The sequence below is a fragment of the Bombina bombina genome, chromosome 3 (assembly GCF_027579735.1).
Source record: "Bombina bombina isolate aBomBom1 chromosome 3, aBomBom1.pri, whole genome shotgun sequence".
Classification (NCBI taxonomy): domain Eukaryota; kingdom Metazoa; phylum Chordata; class Amphibia; order Anura; family Bombinatoridae; genus Bombina; species Bombina bombina.
The window spans coordinates 1,117,002,488-1,117,021,155 of NC_069501.1; the positions used below are offsets into that span (position 1 = coordinate 1,117,002,488).

An 18,668-nucleotide genomic window follows, 5' to 3' on the forward strand; every position below is an offset into this window, starting at 1 on the left:
AAAGCCGTGATTGGAGGACGCTGTATTAGTCATTGACGTGTGAAGAGAGGATCTCCGGGTGGGGAAAGCTGCTCTGGATGTGCAAAGAGAGGTAAGTTTTTAATCCTAACGGCTGCTTTGTAAACTTTGAATAAAAAGTGCCCCTGTTTTTAATAGTATTTTTAAAAAATGGGCTTTCAATCATCAAAGTTTACCTTCACTTTAATACACGTTTTACCTTTGTGATTACCTTGTATCTAAGCCTCTGCAAACTGCCCCCTTATCTTCCATGCATTTTGCAGACTCTTAAATAACTCCACGCCATGAGCACAATCTTATTTAGGTGACACACACATGAACTAGCATTGTCTGTCAAAATGCACTAAGATAAGAGGCAGTTCAACTGCTTAGAAATTACAAATAAGCCTACCTAGGTTAAGCTTTCCACAAAGAATACCAAGAGAGCAAAGCAAATTTGATGAGTAAAAAAAAAAAAAGTAAATCGGAAAGTTATTTAAACTTTCATGATTACAATAGGGCATGCAACTTTAATTTTGACTAGACTGTCCCTTTAAAGTCAACTTCAGAGGAGCAATGCACTACTGGGAACTAGCTGAACACATCTGGTGAGCCAATGAAAAGAGACATGTGTAGCCACCAATCGGCAGCTAGCTCCCAGTCTTGCATTGCTGCTCTTGCACCTACCTAATTATGGTTTCATCAAAGGATACCAAGAGAACAAATAAAAATTGATGTCAGAAGTATATTGAAAATTCTCTTAAAACTGCTTGCACTGTCTGAAACATGAAAGTTTTTCATTTTGACTTTCGTGTCTATTTAAATCTTATATGTAGAAATGTCTGAGTTTAATATCCATTAAAATATCTTATTGCTTGTGGTATGGGCACACTGATTGTTTCTGTTGGTTGCCATTTTATCTCTCATGGTATCCAAGATCTCTCATGGTATCAATGATTATAAAAACATAGAACCTAAAAAGATTCATTTTGTTTTGTACAGCTATGACTTGCATTTTTTCTTCTTCATTGATTTGCTCTTTAGTCGTTTGGAACCCATGTGAAATCAAACTCTGTTTACATATAAATACTCAGTGGTTTTCTTTAAAACCTAATGAAACTCCACAGATAACTGCATTAGCAAAGGAATTTGCCTTGATTAAAAACCTGAAAAGATCCGTAAATCATTCAAGATCAGCTTCAAGAGATAATAGTTTCCATGACGACGATTTCTGCTGCATGTCTACATCAGAAGGCTTTTCACAACCTGATCCAAAGCAAATCTGAAAACAAATAGCATATCGTTTTTTTTTCCCCCTCTGTGAATCGGATGAGCTGGTTTAACTCTTCATTTGCTGATTATCTATTTTGTAATTAAAGTGCCATCTTAATGTGTGTTCCATATGCAGAATTCTAAACTTTGTTGTAGTGTGTGGTTTTTTTTTTTTTTTTTTTTTTTTTAAATATAGTCTTTGCTTGAAAACCCCCTGTTAACTGCTTTTTTACATTATTCTAGTATTTATTTTTAATTGGTATTGCACCAACAATTTAAGTAGTCCTACAAAGATGTGGATATATGGGATTAAACATTTGTGTTTCAACAACCTTGAGCACACTCTATTTTCTGGGTGAGCCCTTACAAAATGCCATGTTAGACACGAAACGCGTGGGCTGTATGTGGTGTACTGTTCTCGTGTACCACTTCATTTTTACTGAGGCTATAAGTTTTAACTTCTCCATCCACAGATCTTTTCTTGAACATATTGTTGTTTTGAGCCCCTCATCTATAAAGTCTTGTCTTTTCCTTTTTAAAGGAACCATAAACACTGCGATTGTAATGTAAAATGTTTGATTATGCGGCAAAACAAATTTGCTGTAATATTTTCTTTATATATTTTGCTCTTTTCCTTTTAATTTTAGTTGAAAAATTGTGGCTTTCCCAGCCCTGCAAACTGAAAGAGCACATGGCTGGCTTAACCAGCCTTACTTTTCCATAGATCTGTATTTCTTTTGCAGTCTATTATCTTATCATTTCTGCTGGGATGGACATTTTGTTAGCAAAATGACAGTGGTAAGCCCTGATATCTCCAGACACAAGTCAAGACTGGCTTCCCTAAATAAGGAAATTGGTGGGTGGAAATTCAGCAACAATTGTAGCAAATAGGGTGTTAATTTGTTCTAATGTTCAGACTCTGCTGATGTGTTAATCTATTGGAACACGACACAAAATATTGTAATTACAAGGTGCTTACCTCTGTGCTGTCCCTGACAGTGCTGGGGGAGAGTGTTTGTTTATTCTGATATAGCTACCTGGGTAGTGCTCATCTCTGCAGATCTGTTCAGATGAAATGGACATTGTACACTAGATTTTTCTTTACATAAATGTTTTCTAGATGATCCATTTATATAGCCCATCTGGGAGTGTTTTGTAACAATGTATAGTTTTTTTGTTGTTGTTTTTTTTAAATAACATTGTGCTTGTTTTCAGACTCCTAACCATGCCCCAAAGTATCAGATGTAGACTCAGGAGCAAGCAGGAGTCTGTAGACTAGTTTGTTTACAGGGTTTTTCATATGCAGGGGGGGGGGGGGGAGTGTCTGCTGTTCCTGCTTTCTCAGCCCATTTCAGTGGGTGTCCCAGTCTAACCTTATCAACAGTGCTAAACTGGGAGCTTCTAAGTAAGTTTTGTTTTTAAGATTTTATACTGGATTTTTAGATCAGTATCTGTGCATATTCTTCTTTATAGTAGTGTATAGTAGTGTCTATTACATGCAGTTATATGAAAATTGGTGTCCCTTTAATGGGACAGTGCGCATCAATTTTCATATAACTGCATGTAACAAACTACTATAAAGAAGAAAATGCACATATACTGATCTAAAAATCCAGCATAAAACCTTTAAAAAACTTACTTAGAAGCTCCCAGTTTAGCACTGTTGATTAGGTTGACTGGGATACCCAGTGAAAGGGTCTGGAAAAACAAGAAGAGCAGACACCCTTCCCCCCATATGAAAAGACAGATAACATAAACCGGGGCCAGCAGTAGTCTGTAGACTCATGTAAATATCTGACACTGTGGGGCTTGGTTAGCAGTCTGAAAATCATCACAATGTTATTAAAATAGGCAAAAAACACTCCCTGATGGGCTATGTAAATGGATCATCTACAAAACCATTTATGCAAACAAAAATCTACTGTACAATGTCCCCTTAACAGCAGAGCTTCCTTTAAATGTAAATAAAATCTTTAAGGCTTTACCCAATCTCCAGCCATGTGTAAATAAGCATTTCCCTCTTACATACAGGTGTGCCGAGAAGTTTGTTTTTTAAACAAAAGTTAAAGGGATTTTTGTTCTGGGGGATAACTACCCTTCTGATAAAGTAAAGGATTTTTTTTTTTTAGTAATGCACACTGTTTTCTGAGATGTACGGCATTGTAAATGCAAGTGCTGACATGAAATTTGTAATTTTGAAGCTGGTGCCCTAAACCCCTTCTGCTTCCATGGGGCATATGTATCAAGCTCTGTATGGAGCTTGATGCCCTGTGTTTCTGGCGAGCCTGCAGGCTCGCCAGAAACAGCAGTTATGAAGCAGCGGTCACAAAGACCGCTGCTCCATAACCTGTCCGTCTGCTCTGAGCAGGCAGACAGACATCGCCGGAAATCAACCCGATCGAGTACGATCGGGTTGATTGACACCCCCCTGCTGGTGGCCTATTGGCCGCGAGTCTGAAGGGGGCGGTGTTGCACCAGCAGCTCTTGTGAGCTGCTGGTGCAATGCTGAATACGGCAAGCGTATTGCTCGCCGTATTCAGCGAGGTCTGTCGGACTTGATCCGCACTGTCGGATTAGGTCCAACAGACCTTCATAACTAGAGGCTCATATCTTCTATAAGAATGCCAGTCATCTAGGGCTTACTTGGATAGGTAGTGTTGCTGTCATTTACAGGGAGGGTGTGCAGGCAAGTGGGAGCTCATCTCAGAAGTAGTCCGTTTGCTTGTGCATTAGGAGTGGATTTTATTTGGAGCCATCTAGAGTGGTGCACAGTGCAAGTATTTTTAACCATTCTGTTGAGCAGACATTATCAGATTATTAATTTTTCTTTCCTAAGATATGGAGAGTCCACAACGTCATCAATTACTAGTGGGAATATCACTCCTGGCCAGCAGGAGGAAGCAAAGAGCAGCAAAGCTGTTAAGTGTCACTCCCCTACCCATAATCTCTAGTCATTCTCTTTGCCTCTGTCAATGGAGGAGGTGAAGTTTTGATGTCTGAAGAAAATTGGATTTCTTTCGCTACAAGCAAGATTTTTGGGTCTAGCCGTAGTCTATGTTAATCTGTTCAGTAGGGTAGTTTTGTTTTTTCTTCAGCAATATCTCTATCATGGATATGGAGCAAGACTTTTTTTTCTAAATGCTTGCTGTGCTTTGTGGCGCATATTGTTTTGCCCATGCAATTCTGTTCTGCATGCTTAACTACAATTCTTGAGAATAAAAATAGATTGTTGCCCTCTGAGCCACAGCTTTCTCCTCAAATGTCCCAAGCCTCAATTGTGTCACATGCAGTGCCCTGCGGTTCCTCTCAATCTCCTGGAGGATTTTATTTGCCTGCAGAAATTGCTGCACAGGTATCTTCAGCGATATCTGCAGCATTATCTGCTTTCCCTATGTTAAAGGGAAAACGCAAGAGGAAAATTAGAGATTCAGATAGTAAGGGTTCTGTCCCATCTCCTGCTACTCAGGTTGCCCTCCCTCATATGTCTGATGAGGATACGTCCATAGCTTCTGAGGGTGGAATCTCAGATTCGGACAGTATCATTCCTTCATCTGATGCTGAAGTAGTAACCTTCAGGTTTAAGCTTGAACACCTTTGTGTATTGTTAAAGGAGGTTATGGCTACTTTTGACGACTCCGATACTCTTGTCGTTGTCAACCCTAAGAAGTCTAGTAAACTTAATAAATACTATGATGTTTCTTCCTCTGTGGAAGTGTTTCCTGTTCCAGACCGTGCTACGGAGATTATTTCACATGAATGGGAGAGACCAGGGATACCTTTTTCCCCGTCTCCCAAAAAATGTTTTCTGTCACTGACTCCATTAAAGATTTATGGCGCACGGTGCCTAAAGTAGAAGGAGCCATTTCTACTCTGGCTAAGAGAACTACAATCCCTATAGAGGATAGCTGCTCTTTTAAGGATCCAATGGACAAAAAGCTGGAGGCTTATTTAAAGAAGATGTATGTTCAACAAGGCCTTCAATGGCAACCTGCAGTTTGTATTGCCACTGTGTCAAGTGCGGCATCGTATTTGTACGATGCCTTGTCTGATTCACTTCAGGTAGAGACTCCTTTGGAGGAGATCCAAGACGGGATTAAGGCTCTCAAGCTAGCCAATTCCTTTATTTCTGATGCTATCATGCAAGTTATTAAACTGTGAGCCAAGATATATGGCTTTGCTGTGCTAGTCCGCAGAGCGTTGTGGCTAAAATCTTGGTCAGCTGATGTTACTTCCAAGTCAGAGCTTCTGGCGCTTCCTTACAAGGGTAAGATCTTGTTTGGACCTGGTCTGGCAGAAATAATTTCTGATATTATGGGTGGAAAAGGGTATTTTCTACCACAGGACAAGAAGAATAGACGTTGTCAGAGTATTTTTGTTTCTTAACTTCAAAGGAAAGTCTTACTCTTCCAAACAGGAACAGTCCAAGTCTTCTTGGAAACCTAATCCTTGGAACAAGGGAAGCAATCAAAGAAACCTGCAGCTGAGTCTAAATAGGCATGAAGGGTTTGCCCCCGATCCGGGATCGGATCAGGTGGGGGGCAGACTTTCTCTGTTTTATCAAGCATGTATATGAAATGTCCCATATACCTGGGCTGTGGACATAGTATCTCAGGGTTACAATATAGAATTTAAAACTTTTCCTCCCAGGGGCAAGTTCCACCTCTCAAGATTACAAGATTATCTGCAGAACAGATAGAGGCATTCTTGATTTGTGTTCAGGACCTTTCTTCCCTGGGAGTGATTGTTGCAGTTCCTGTAAGTGAACAGGGTCTAGGATTCTATTTAAATCTGTTTGTGGTTCCCAAAAAAGAGGGAACTTTTTGTCCTATTCTAGACCTAAAGGGTCTCAACCAGTTTCTCAAGATACCTTCCTTCAAAATGTAAACCATTCATTCCATTCTTCCCTTTGTCTAAGAGGGTCAGTTTATGACAACCATAGACTTGAAGGATGCATATCAAGTTCCTGAGTTTTGCCTTTCTAGACAAACACTTTCAGTTTGTGGCTTTTCCGTTTGGACTTGCCACAGCTCCCAGAATTTTCTCAAAGGTTATGGGGACTCTTTTGGCCGTGATCACGTCTTGGGGAATTGCAGTAGCGCCCTACCTGGACAACATATTGGTTCAGGCGCCATCTTTTCAACTAGCAAGCTCTCATACGGAGATCTTGTTGTCTTTTCTATGTTCCGACGGATGAAAAGTGAATCTGGAAAAAAAATTCCCTGGTTCAAGCTACAAGGGTAGTTTTCTGAGGGACTATAATAGTTTCCCGATCTATGAAAATATTTCTGACGGAGGTCAGAAAACCCAAAGTTCTTGCCTCTCTCTGCAGTCTATTGTTCGGCCATCAGTGGCTCAATGTATGCAGGTAATTGGCCTGATGGTCGCTTCCATGGACATCATTCCCTTTGCTCGATTCCATTTGAGAGCTCTGCAGTTGTGCATGCTCAGTTAATGGAATGGGGACCATTCGGATCTGTCTCAGAGGATAGATCTAGATCAGTCGACAAGAGACTCTCCCGTGATGGCTTTCTCAGGAGCATCTGTCTCAGGGCACATGTTTCCGGAGACCATCCTGGGTGATTGTGACCATGGGACGCCAGCCTGCTGGGCTGGGGAGCAGTCTGGGACTCGTTAAAGGCACAGGGACTATGGACTCGGGAGGAGTCTGCTCTCCCCATAAACATCTTGGAGTTGAGAGCGATTTACAATGCTCTTATGGCTTGGCCTTAGTTGTCCTTAGCCCAGTTTATCAGGTTCCAGTCGGACAATATCACCTCAGTGGCTTACATCAACCACCAGGGAGAAATTCGGAGTTCCTTAGCCATGAAAGAGGTGGCTTGGATTGTTCAGTGGGCAGAAGCTCACAATGTCTGTCTATCTGCCATCCACATTCCAGGTTTGGGCAATTGGGAAGCGTACTTCCTGAGCAGGCAGACATTTTATCCCGGGGAGTGGGCTCTCCATCAGGAGGTGTTCTCCAGGTTAACCCTCAAATGGGGGGTGCCGGAGTTAGATCTGATGGCGTCTCGGTAGAACGCCAAGCTTCCAAGCTACGGTTCAAGGTCAAGAGATCTGCAGGCTGCCCTGATAGATGCTCTGGCGGTTCCTTGGAGATTGAACGCTTAATTCTGTCTGGTTTTTCTGAGTCGGTCATTGAGACCATGATTCAGGCTCGCAAGCCTGTTGCTAGGAAGATTTACCATATGGTATGCCGTTAATACCATTTTATTGGTGTGAATCCAAGGGCTACTCTTGGAGTAGGGTCAGGATTCCAAGGATTTTGTCTTTTCTCCAGGAAGATCTAGAGAAAGGATTGCCAGTCAGTTCTCTGAAGGGTCAGATTTCTGCATTATCTATTTTGTTACACAAGCTTCTGGCGGATGTGCCAGGTGTTCAAACTTTTTTGTCAGGCCCTGGTCAGAATTGGGCCTGTGTTTAAGTCTGTTGCTCCTCCTTGGAGCCTTAACCTTGTTCTTAAAGTTTTGCAGCAGACTCCGTTTGAGCCAATGCATTCCATAAATATTAAGTTATCTTGGAAGGTTTTGTTTCTTATTGCTATCTCTTCTGCTCGAAGAGTTTTAGAGCTCTCTGCTTTGCAGTGTGATTCGCCCTACCTTATTTTTCATGCGGATAAAGTGGTTTCGGATAGAAATAATAATCGGGAAATTGTTGTTCCTTCTCTCTGTCCTAACTTGGATGTTGTGCATGCTCTAAAATTCTACTTACAGGCGAATAAGAATTTTCACCAGTCTTCTACCCTGTTTGTTTGTTTCTCAGGAAAGTGTAAAGGTCAGAAGGCGACTGCTACTTGTCTTTCCCTCTGGTTGAGAAGTCTCCTCTTCTTGGGCTTTCAAAAGTGAAGCTTCTGTTGAACAGATTTGCAAGGCTACAACTTGGTCCTCTATGCATACTTTTTCCAAATTTTTCGAATTTTATACTTTTGCCTCATCCTCGGCTTCTTTTGGGAGAAAGGTTCTTCAAGTGGTGGTGCCTTTGATTTAGGTCTGCCTGTCTTGTTCTCCATCCCTAGTTACCTGTGTCCTCTAGCTTGGATATTGGTTCCCACTAGTAATTGATGACGTTGTGGACTCTCCATATCTTAGGAAAGAAAACAAAATTTATGCTTACCTGATAACCTGATAAATTTCTTTCTTTTCGGTTATGTCGAGAGTCTACAAACCCACCCTTAAATTTAAGACCGTTCTTTTCTTTTTTTACTAAACCTCAGGCACCTCTACACTTTGTGTTGTTCCTTTTTCCATTTCCCTTCGGTCGAATGACTGGGGATTATGAGTAGGGGAGTGACACTTTACAGCTTTGCTGTGGTGCTCTTTGCCACCTCCTGCTGGCCAGGAGTGATATTCCCACTAGTATTTGACGTTGTGGACTCTCCATATCCGTAAAGAAAGAAATTTATCAGGTAAGCATAAATGGTTTTTTTTGTTTTTTTTGCTGTTCTATTTAATAAGGTGTTAGACCTTTTTATGTGGCACTTTTTTTTTTGTGACCCATATGATTTTGTATTTCTAGATTACCAGCAAGAGAGCTCTTAACAAGATCTAAAGGAAATACTTAGAAGATACCAGTGACTCTCATTATAGCAAGCCCAGGGTGCTCATTATGGGTAAAATACCTGGTGCCGGGCATGGGACCTGCATTATTCATACAATTTTCATTAAAGTACCAGTATCTTTTATTCTCAACAAAACTAATCTTTATATCTGCAATTTTACGCGAACAAAAGCAAAACTACCCCTTTGAAAGTTGTTTCAGGCATTAAAGGGACAGTCTACACCAGAATTGTTTTTGTTTTAAAAGATAGATAATCCCTTCATTGCCCATTCCCCAGTTTTGCATAACCAACACAGTTATATTAATATACTTTTAACCTCTGTGATTATCTTGTATCTAAGCCTCTGCAAACTGCCCCTTTATTTCAGTTCTTTTGACAGACTTGCAGTTTAACCAATCAGTGCCTGCTCCCAGATTACTTCATGTGCACGAGTACAGTGTTATCTATATAAAATACATGAACTAACACCCTCTAGTGGTGAAAAACTGTTAAAATGCATTCTGAAAAGAGGTGGTCTTCAAGGTCTAAGAAATTAGCATATGAACCTCCCAGGTTAAGCTTTCAACTAAGAATACCAAGAGAACAAAGCAAAATTGGTGATAAAAGTAAATTGGAAAATTGTTTAAAATTACATGCTCTATCTGAATCATGAAAGTTTATTTTGGCCTAGACTGTCCCTTTAAAAGTCCACAGAGAAACTTTATATAAAGCAACTTTTTATTCATCAATTGTGTGCTCTGTCTAAAAGAGGACATTTTAGTGAATACAGAATTTTTTCTTTTGGAAATGTTCAACTACTAAATTAACAAACTGTTTCTGTAGTTTCTCCTATTAACCAGTGAGCAATAAGCTCAGCATTTATTCTTCCCATAAATATTTTTTACCTGAACCATGTTGTCTGCAACATTCTAAACGGTGATTGGTTGGTTAAGAGCACACACTGGTTTGCATTTGTCCCTATTAAGCCACAGCAAATGTGACCAGAAAAATGAATTTACCAGGCTGTTCAAGTGGAATATCTCTTAACTGTTCTTGGTTTATAAAATAATAATTATAAAACATTTCTTTTGCAATGAATATATGCTATGAGTTCAATGCTCCTTTAACCTTTTACTTAGGTAAAATGACTGATTTACCCAATCTTACCTAATTAAAGATCTTGTGTAAACCTTTAACACTGACAGACAGTGAATCAGCTTTACGGTTTACTGCCGGTTAAGATTTCTAACCCATGGTGACAAAGGGACAGTAAACACCTAAACTGTTTATACAAAGTGTTTAGTTATTCATGATGCAACAACTTTGATCAATTTTCAGAGCTAAATTACATGAAAGGGGGGCAGTATAAATAATGAAAATTGAGCAAATTCTAATTCTCAGAATGACTTCCCAAGGTTGTTATCTAAGCCTTATTGGCTTTAACTGACAACTGCAAAACAATGCACTTTATTCTAACTTTGTCGGTGGCTAGCCTTGAATGTAGACTAAAGCCCAGAATGGCTCCTCCAAATAAGTCAAATGGTGGGTAGTTTGGCTATTGAAAAAAATTGCAGAAAAAGAATGTTAATTTAGTTTTAAAAACATTAAAGTGAATGTAAATGTTCATCATTTAGTGCCCGGTTTTTAAATATACTATTAAAAACAGAGGCACATTCATTTACATTGTTTACATTGCACCAGATTTTTACAAATACTTACATATCCCCGCATGCAGGTCCTCTGTAAATATGGTGCAATGTAAACTTTCATCAATGAAAGTGCCCCTGTTTTTAATAGTATACTTATAAACCGGGCACTAATTGATGAAAGTTTACATTCACTTTACGACTTGGCTGATATGTTCTATTGCAACACAACAGAAATGACTTGCAATTGCAAGGTGTTTATTGTCCTGTTAAGCTTTTTTACTCCCCTTTAATTTGTTCCCAATTATCGGTTTACCTGTTGAAGCGTATTTCATTGTTTACAATTAGTTCCTTTACCTTTATTTTGCAATTTGAAATAGCTACATATACTGAATCTTTCAATATAAGCGTACAGATGATAGAAAAGATATATTAACAAAAAGGAAATTGCACTCCCTGTGGGTGGTGGGACAGAGAGACAATTATATTTAATTTTCTATTGTTCTCACTATGTATAGATATATGATAATGAGGTCTGCTCTCCCTGGAAATTCAGCCCATTTATTAGATTGTGGTTTCAATTAGCAGAGACCGCTATTTAATGTACAAAAATCTACCTAAAGGAACAATTGCCCATACATTTCTAACTCTGCAGCTATTATAATTACTCATTGTTAAAACACTAATTGGAAACCATTTTACAGTACACATTTAAAATAAGCACTGATTTTCACAGGCATCATACATTTATTTTTACCTGTAATTTATATAAAGTGCAGTTCATCTTTTACATTTGTGGGGGGGGGGGTGCATGTTTATGTACAATATTGAACTGTATTTCCTGGGTAGAGCACATAGGGAGAGTTTGTAAGAGTCAGGAAGCTAATTAAGAGAGCGTAATTGGTGGGTGACTTTCTGGATTTACTGAAGGATGAATTTCACCTCTAGGTCCTATGTTAAGCTGCAGAGCAGGTCAGCGATCCTGATCCTTAATCCCTGCTGACATCCTCTCTGCTATCCTGTTAGCGGTCAGATTAGTGTTGGGGTCCTTCTGCTGCCTGATTCTTGGAAACCAGTTTTAAACTCAGTGTGGGGGTTGTGCATGGTTATTGCTAAAAGCTTGCACTGTCTGTTGCAATACCTAAACAAATCATCATCTAGAAAGATTATACATGTCTAGAATTTGTTCACTTTGTCGTCCTGTGCCATTTGCTTCAAGTGATCAGCAGAAGGATATATCAATACCACCAACAGCAAATAGTGTGTAAGAATCACACAAATCATATCTACGTTATAATGAATTAAGGAGCATTATGGTAATATGAAAAACGTGTAATGGTATTTGTACACCAACAATATAAAACAGACAAACTGAATAATCCTATAAGGGCTCCCCTGAATGGATAAGAGGTATAATTAGCATCACATATATTTATAAGTGAAACATTCATTTATAAACAATAGTGAGTCAATAATGGCAAATTATAAGAACTTGTAATCGACAATAATAAAACAATTGTATCTGTTTCTTGGGCCCATAGTCCCATGTGAGGATGTTGTGTGTGGAGTAATGTATAAGTGATAATTCTGCCATCTGGCTGTTAGGATTTCCCCTTTGTACTGGTCGTCTTGGGTCATCTTCCTTTGTATAGTGTTCACTCTCTTATGTAAAGCTCACATATGTGTTTCAGTGATTGGTTTAATGTAGCTGCATTATTAAAATGTTATGAGAAATAAAATAAGGCAAAGAACATAATACTTTTATTTTATAATTAATAAATATTTATGTAATGCTTGGCGTTATTTCCTTATTATTATTATTATCATTTGTATAGCGCTGGGTACAGAGATAGCGGACCCAGCGCTATACAAATGATGATACAAAAACATAACAGACTAAACAAAACTAGTGGAGGAGGGCCCCGCTTCCTAAGAGCTCACAGTCTATATTAAATGGGATACTAAACCCATTTTCTTTCATGTAATTAGCAAGAATCCATGAGCTAGTGACGTATGGGATATACATTCCTACCAGGAGGGGCAAAGTTTCCCAAACCTCAAAATGCCTATAAATACACCCCTCACCACACCCACAATTCATGATTCAGATAGAGCATGCAAATTTCTCCAACATAGGTGTGTCCGGTCCACGGCGTCATCCTTACTTGTGGGATATTCTCTTCCCCAACAGGAAATGGCAAAGAGCCCAGCAAAGCTGGTCACATGATCCCTCCTAGGCTCCGCCTACCCCAGTCATTCTCTTTGCCGTTGCACAGGCAACATCTCCACGGAGATGGTTAAGAGTTTTTTGGTGTTTAAATGTAGTTTTTATTCTTCAATCAAGTGTTTGTTATTTTAAAATAGTGCTGGTATGTACTATTTACTCTGAAACAGAAAAGAGATGAAGATTTCTGTTTGTAAGAGGAAGATGATTTTAGCAAACGTTACTAAAATCGATTGCTGTTTCCACACAGGACTGTTGAGATGAAGTAACTTCAGTTGGGGGAAACAGTTGGCAGACTTTTCTGCTTGAGGTATGACTGGCCACATTTCTAACAAGACTATGTAATGCTGGAAGGCTGTCATTTCCCCTTATGGGGACCGGTAAGCCATTTTCTTAGATTAAGTAAAAGAATAAAGGGCTTCATAAGGGCTTAAAAAACTGGTAGACATTTTTCTGGGCTAAAACGATTACTTTGCTAAGCATATTTTGCAGATTATAACTCTTAATAGTTATTATAATCTTGGGGATTGTTTAGAAAAACGGCAGGCACTGTATTGGACACCTTTTTCAGATGGGGGCCTTTTCTAGTTATAGGCAGAGCCTCATTTTCGCGCCACTAATGCACAGTTGTTTTTGGAGAGCAAGGCATGCAGATGCATGTGTGAGGAGCTAAGAACCACTGAAAAAGCTTATAGAAGGCGTCATTTGGTATCGTATTCCCCTCTGGGCTTGGTTGGGTCTCAGCAAAGCAGATAGCTGGGACTGTATAGGGGTTAAATGTAAAAACGGCTCCGGTTCCGTTATTTTAAGGGTTAAAGCTTTCAAATTTGGTGTGCAATACTTTTAAGGCTTTAAGACACTGTGGTGAATTTTGAACAATTCCTTCATACTTTTTCACATATTCAGTAATTAAGTGTGTTCAGTTTGAAATTTAAAGTGACAGTAACGGTTTTATTTTAAAACGTTTTTTTGTGCTTTGTTGACAAGTTTAAGCCTGTTTAACATGTCTGTACCATCAGATAAGCTATGTTCTATATGTATGAAAACCAAGGTTTCTCCCCATTTAAATTTATGTGATAATTGTGCCATAGTGTCCAAACAAAGTAGGGACAATGATGCCACAGATAATGATATTGCCCAAGATGATTCCTCAAATGAGGGGAGTAAGCATGATACTACATCATCCCCTTCTGTGTCTACACCAGTTTTGCCCACACAAGAGGCCCCTAGTACATCTAGTGCGCCAATACTTATTACCATGCAACAATTAACGGCTGTAATGGATAATTCTATTGCAAACATTTTATCCAAAATGCCTACTTATCAGAGAAAGCGCGATTGCTCTGTTTTAAACACTGAAGAGCAAGAGGACGCTGATGATAACTGTTCTGACATACCCTCACACCAATCTGAAGGGGCCAGGAGGGAGGTTTTGTCTGAGGGAGAAATTTCAGATTCAGGAAAAATTTCTCAACAAGCTGAACCTGATGTTGTAACATTTAAATTAGAACATCTCCGCGCACTGCTTAAGGAGGTATTATCTACTCTGGATGATTGTGACAATTTGGTCATTCCAGAGAAATTATGTAAGATGGACAAGTTCCTAGAGGTTCCGGTGCCCCCCGACGCCTTTCCTATACCCAAGCGGGTGGCGGACATAGTAAATAAGGAGTGGGAAAGGCCCGGCATACCTTTTGTTCCTCCCCCTATATTTAAGAAATTATTTCCTATAGTCGACCCCAGAAAGGACTTATGGCAGACAGTCCCCAAGGTCGAGGGGGCGGTTTCTACTCTAAACAAACGCACTACTATTCCTATAGAAGATAGTTGTGCTTTCAAAGGAACTAGAAAAGTCGCTCAATAAAGAATCTTCGTATGAGGAGGTTATGGACAGAGTTCAAGCACTTAAATTGGCTAACTCTTTTATTTTAGATGCCGCTTTGCAATTAGCTAGATTAGCGGCGAAAAATTCAGGGTTTGCTATCGTGGCGCGCAGAGCGCTTTGGCTAAAGTCTTGGTCAGCGGATGTGTCTTCCAAGACAAAATTGCTTAACATCCCTTTCAAGGGTAAAACACTGTTTGGACCTGATTTGAAAGAGATTATTTCAGACATCACCGGGGGAAAGGGCCACGCAGAAACGGACCAGCCTCTAATTCTACATCCTCTAAGCAAGAGGGTAATACTTCACAACCCAAACCAGCCTGGAGTCCGATGCAAGGCTGGAACAAGGGTAAGCAGGCCAAGAAGCCTGCCACTGCTACCAAAACAGCATGAAGGGATGGCCCCCGATCCGGGACCGGATCTGGTGGGGGGCAGACTTTCTCTCTTTGCTCAGGCTTGGGCAAGAGATGTTCAGGATCCTTGGGCACTAGAAATAGTTTCTCAAGGTTATCTCCTGGAATTCAAGGAACTAAACCCAAGGGGAAGGTTCCACAGGTCTCAATTATCTTCAAACCAAATAAAAAGACAGGCATTCTTACATTGTGTAGAAGACCTGTTAAAGATGGGAGTAATTCATCCAGTTCCAATAAGAGAACAAGGGATGGGGTTTTATTCCAACCTGTTCATAGTTCCCAAAAAAGAGGGAACATTCAGACCAATTTTAGATCTCAAGATCCTAAACAAATTTCTCAGGGTTCCATCGTTCAAAATGGAAACCATTCGAACGATCCTTCCCACCATTCAGGAAGGTCAATTTATCTACAAGAAGGTTTGGAGAAAGGATTATCTGCAAGTTCTCTGAAGGGACAGATCTCTGCTTTATCTGTTTTACTTCACAAAAGGCTGGCAGCTGTGCCAGATGTTCAAGCATTTGTTCAGGCTCTGGTTAGAATCAAGCCTGTTTACAGACCTTTGACTCCTCCCTGGAGTCTAAATCTAGTTCTTTCAGTTCTTCAAGGGGTTCCGTTTGAACCCTTACATTCCGTAGATATTAAGTTATTATCTTGGAAAGTTTTGTTTTTGGTTGCAATTTCTTCTGCTAGAAGAGTTTCAGAGTTTCACTGCTCTGCAGTGTTCTCCGCCCTATCTGGTGTTCCATGCAGATAAGGTGGTTTTGCGTACTAAGCCTGGTTTTCTTCCGAAAGTTGTTTCCAACAAAAATATTAACCAGGAGATAGTTGTACCTTCTTTGTGTCCGAATCCAGTTTCAAAGAAGGAACGTTTGTTACACAATTTGGACGTAGTCCGTGCTCTAAAATTCTATTTAGAGGCTACTAAAGATTTCAGACAAACATCTTCTTTGTTTGTTGTTTATTCTGGTAAAAGGAGAGGTCAAAAAGCAACTTCTACCTCTCTTTCCTTTTGGCTTAAAAGCATTATCCGATTGGCTTATGAGACTGCCGGACGGCAGCCTCCTGAAAGAATCACAGCTCACTCCACTAGGGCTGTGGCTTCCACATGGGCCTTCAAGAACGAGGCTTCTGTTGACCAGATATGTAAGGCAGCGACTTGGTCTTCTCTGCACACTTTTGCCAAATTTTACAAATTTGATACTTTTGCTTCTTCGGAGGCTATTTTTGGGAGAAAGGTTTTGCAAGCCGTGGTGCCTTCCGTTTAGGTGACCTGATTTGCTCCCTCCCTTCATCCGTGTCCTAAAGCTTTGGTATTGGTTCCCACAAGTAAGGATGACGCCGTGGACCGGACACACCTATGTTGGAGAAAACAGAATTTATGCTTACCTGATAAATTACTTTCTCCAACGGTGTGTCCGGTCCACGGCCCGCCCTGGTTTTTTTGATCAGGTCTGATGAATTATTTTCTCTAACTACAGTCACCACGGTATCATATGGTTTCTCCTTTGCATATTTCCTCCTGTCCGTCGGTCGAATGACTGGGGTAGGTGGAGCCTAGGAGGGATCATGTGACCAGCTTTGCTGGGCTCTTTGCCATTTCCTGTTGGGGAAGAGAATATCCCACAAGTAAGGATGACGCCGTGGACCGGACACACCGTTGGAGAAAGTAATTTATCAGGTAAGCATAAATTCTGTTTTTCTTCGTTCTCTTGCTATCTTTATTTAAAAAGGAATGTAAAGTTTAGGAGCTGGCCCATTTTTGGTTCAGAACCTGGGTTATACTTGCTTATTGGTTTGCTAAATGTAGCCATCAATAAACAAGCATTGTCCAGGTTGCTAAACTTAAAATGGGCCGGCTCCTAAGCTTTACGTTCCTGCTTTTTTAAATAAAGTTAGCAAGAGAACAAAGAAAAATTGATAATAGGAGTAAATGAGAAAGTTGGTTACAATTGTATGCTCTATTTGAAACTTGAAAGAAAAAAAATGTTGGTTTGGTATCCCTTTAAAGTAACAAAGATAATGTCTTATAACGTAAACACCTTGTAGTTACATGACATTGCTATAGAATAACATATCGGTCTTAATGGTCCTTTAAATTGTTTCACAAACATTAAGTACAGTAAATTTATAAAAAAGACAATGCAATAGCACTTACTCTGAATTTTAAAGAAGCGTTAGATTTTGTTTTTTCTTCTAAATAGTTACAAATGTACTTCAATTTGCTGGGCCCCTGTATCATGTGACAGCCACCAGCCAAAAACACGCAAAGTTCATTGTTTTGCAGTTGTTATCTGATAAGTCCAATTGTGGAAATATATGTAGCTAGGTTAGCCTTGAGAAGTCGGCTGGGTGCATTTAAGTTTTGGGAATTAGAAAATCCTCAAATTCAGAGCTACATTACATGAAAAGATAAATAATGAAAGTATATTGCAGTCGTTTCATTTCACTCATTAGTTCTCATCAGAAAAAAAGTCTAGTATTTCAGATGTTTAGGGATTTAAGACCCTTTTAATTTCACTTATATTTTCAAATGTACTTTGTTCTCTTGGTAAAATTCTTGAAAAACATGTACATATCTTTAAACTAGTGGGAGCTAGTTAGTGATAGGTGCCTGTCTCTTGTGATTGTCTACTCCTATATGTGTTAAGCTAGCTCCCAGTAGTGCATTGCTGCTCCTTCAAGAAAGGATATCAAGAGAATGCAGCACATTTTATAATAGAAGTACATTGGAAAGTTGTTTAAAATTGTATTTTCTATCAAATTCCTGAAAGAAAGAAACCATTGGGCTTCATGTCCCTTTAAATGAGTAGTAAAAGTAGAAAAATATGAAATACATTTAACACAATGCCACAATAGATGAATGAATATAAATATATAAATTATATATACATCATCATAGTAGGTAATGTGTGCGCTGGATTTTTCTGACAGAAGCCCCTGGCACAAGCAAAACTGTGCACATTTGCTTTCTTAAAGAAGAAAAACCTCTGCCTCCAAATGTTGTAAAGTTAATTGTGTTCCCTGCAGCACATGCAAGTGCTTGGCCCTTGTCCTAACCCTAACGTCTAAACTGTCAGCACGCTCTAGTCTTTGGGATAGATGATCTGTGTCATTCCTGAAGTGGGACAGCATGCAGGGTGAGATCTAAGTACAGACAGGACCATGACCAACTACATTACTGGGGATATCCTGACTGCTGCAATAGCAACATATACTGGTCTGCAGTGTTACAGAAATTGTGTGTGGTATTACAGAGAATGGTATTTTATACTTTATGATGGTCAAACATCTGAGATGTAATAAAAATGGCAAAAACTAGCAGGAAAACAGAGAGGAAAACAAAGCAGTCAGTATTGTATAATGCATATAACCTTAATATAAATATATATATATTACAAAAAAATGCTTTTATTGTTTTTTTAGTGCCATACGCACATATCCTGTGGTGGCCCGTGAAACCAGCTCAGATTGCTGGCAGTGGTGTGTATTCTTTCAGTAAAGACTTAGTTTGTGCCATACAAGCCATTACTGACTCTCTCAGAAGGTTACGGCAATCACAGCATATGTGTGTATGCCACTGAAAAACAATAACGTTTTAGTTTAAACACTTAAAAATGTATTAAATATATTTAATACAGATTTAGTTTTAAGATACTTTGTTATGCACGTCTATTTTTTCTCT

The 18,668-nt window shown here is 39.4% G+C and overlaps 1 protein-coding gene across 1 annotated transcript in view; it reads left to right on the forward strand.

The window, feature by feature from the left end:
• UBL3 (ubiquitin like 3) overlaps positions 1–18,668 on the forward strand; it is a 384,745-nt gene that overhangs the window by 211,719 nt on the left and 154,358 nt on the right. The gene's annotated exons all lie outside the window — the stretch shown is intronic.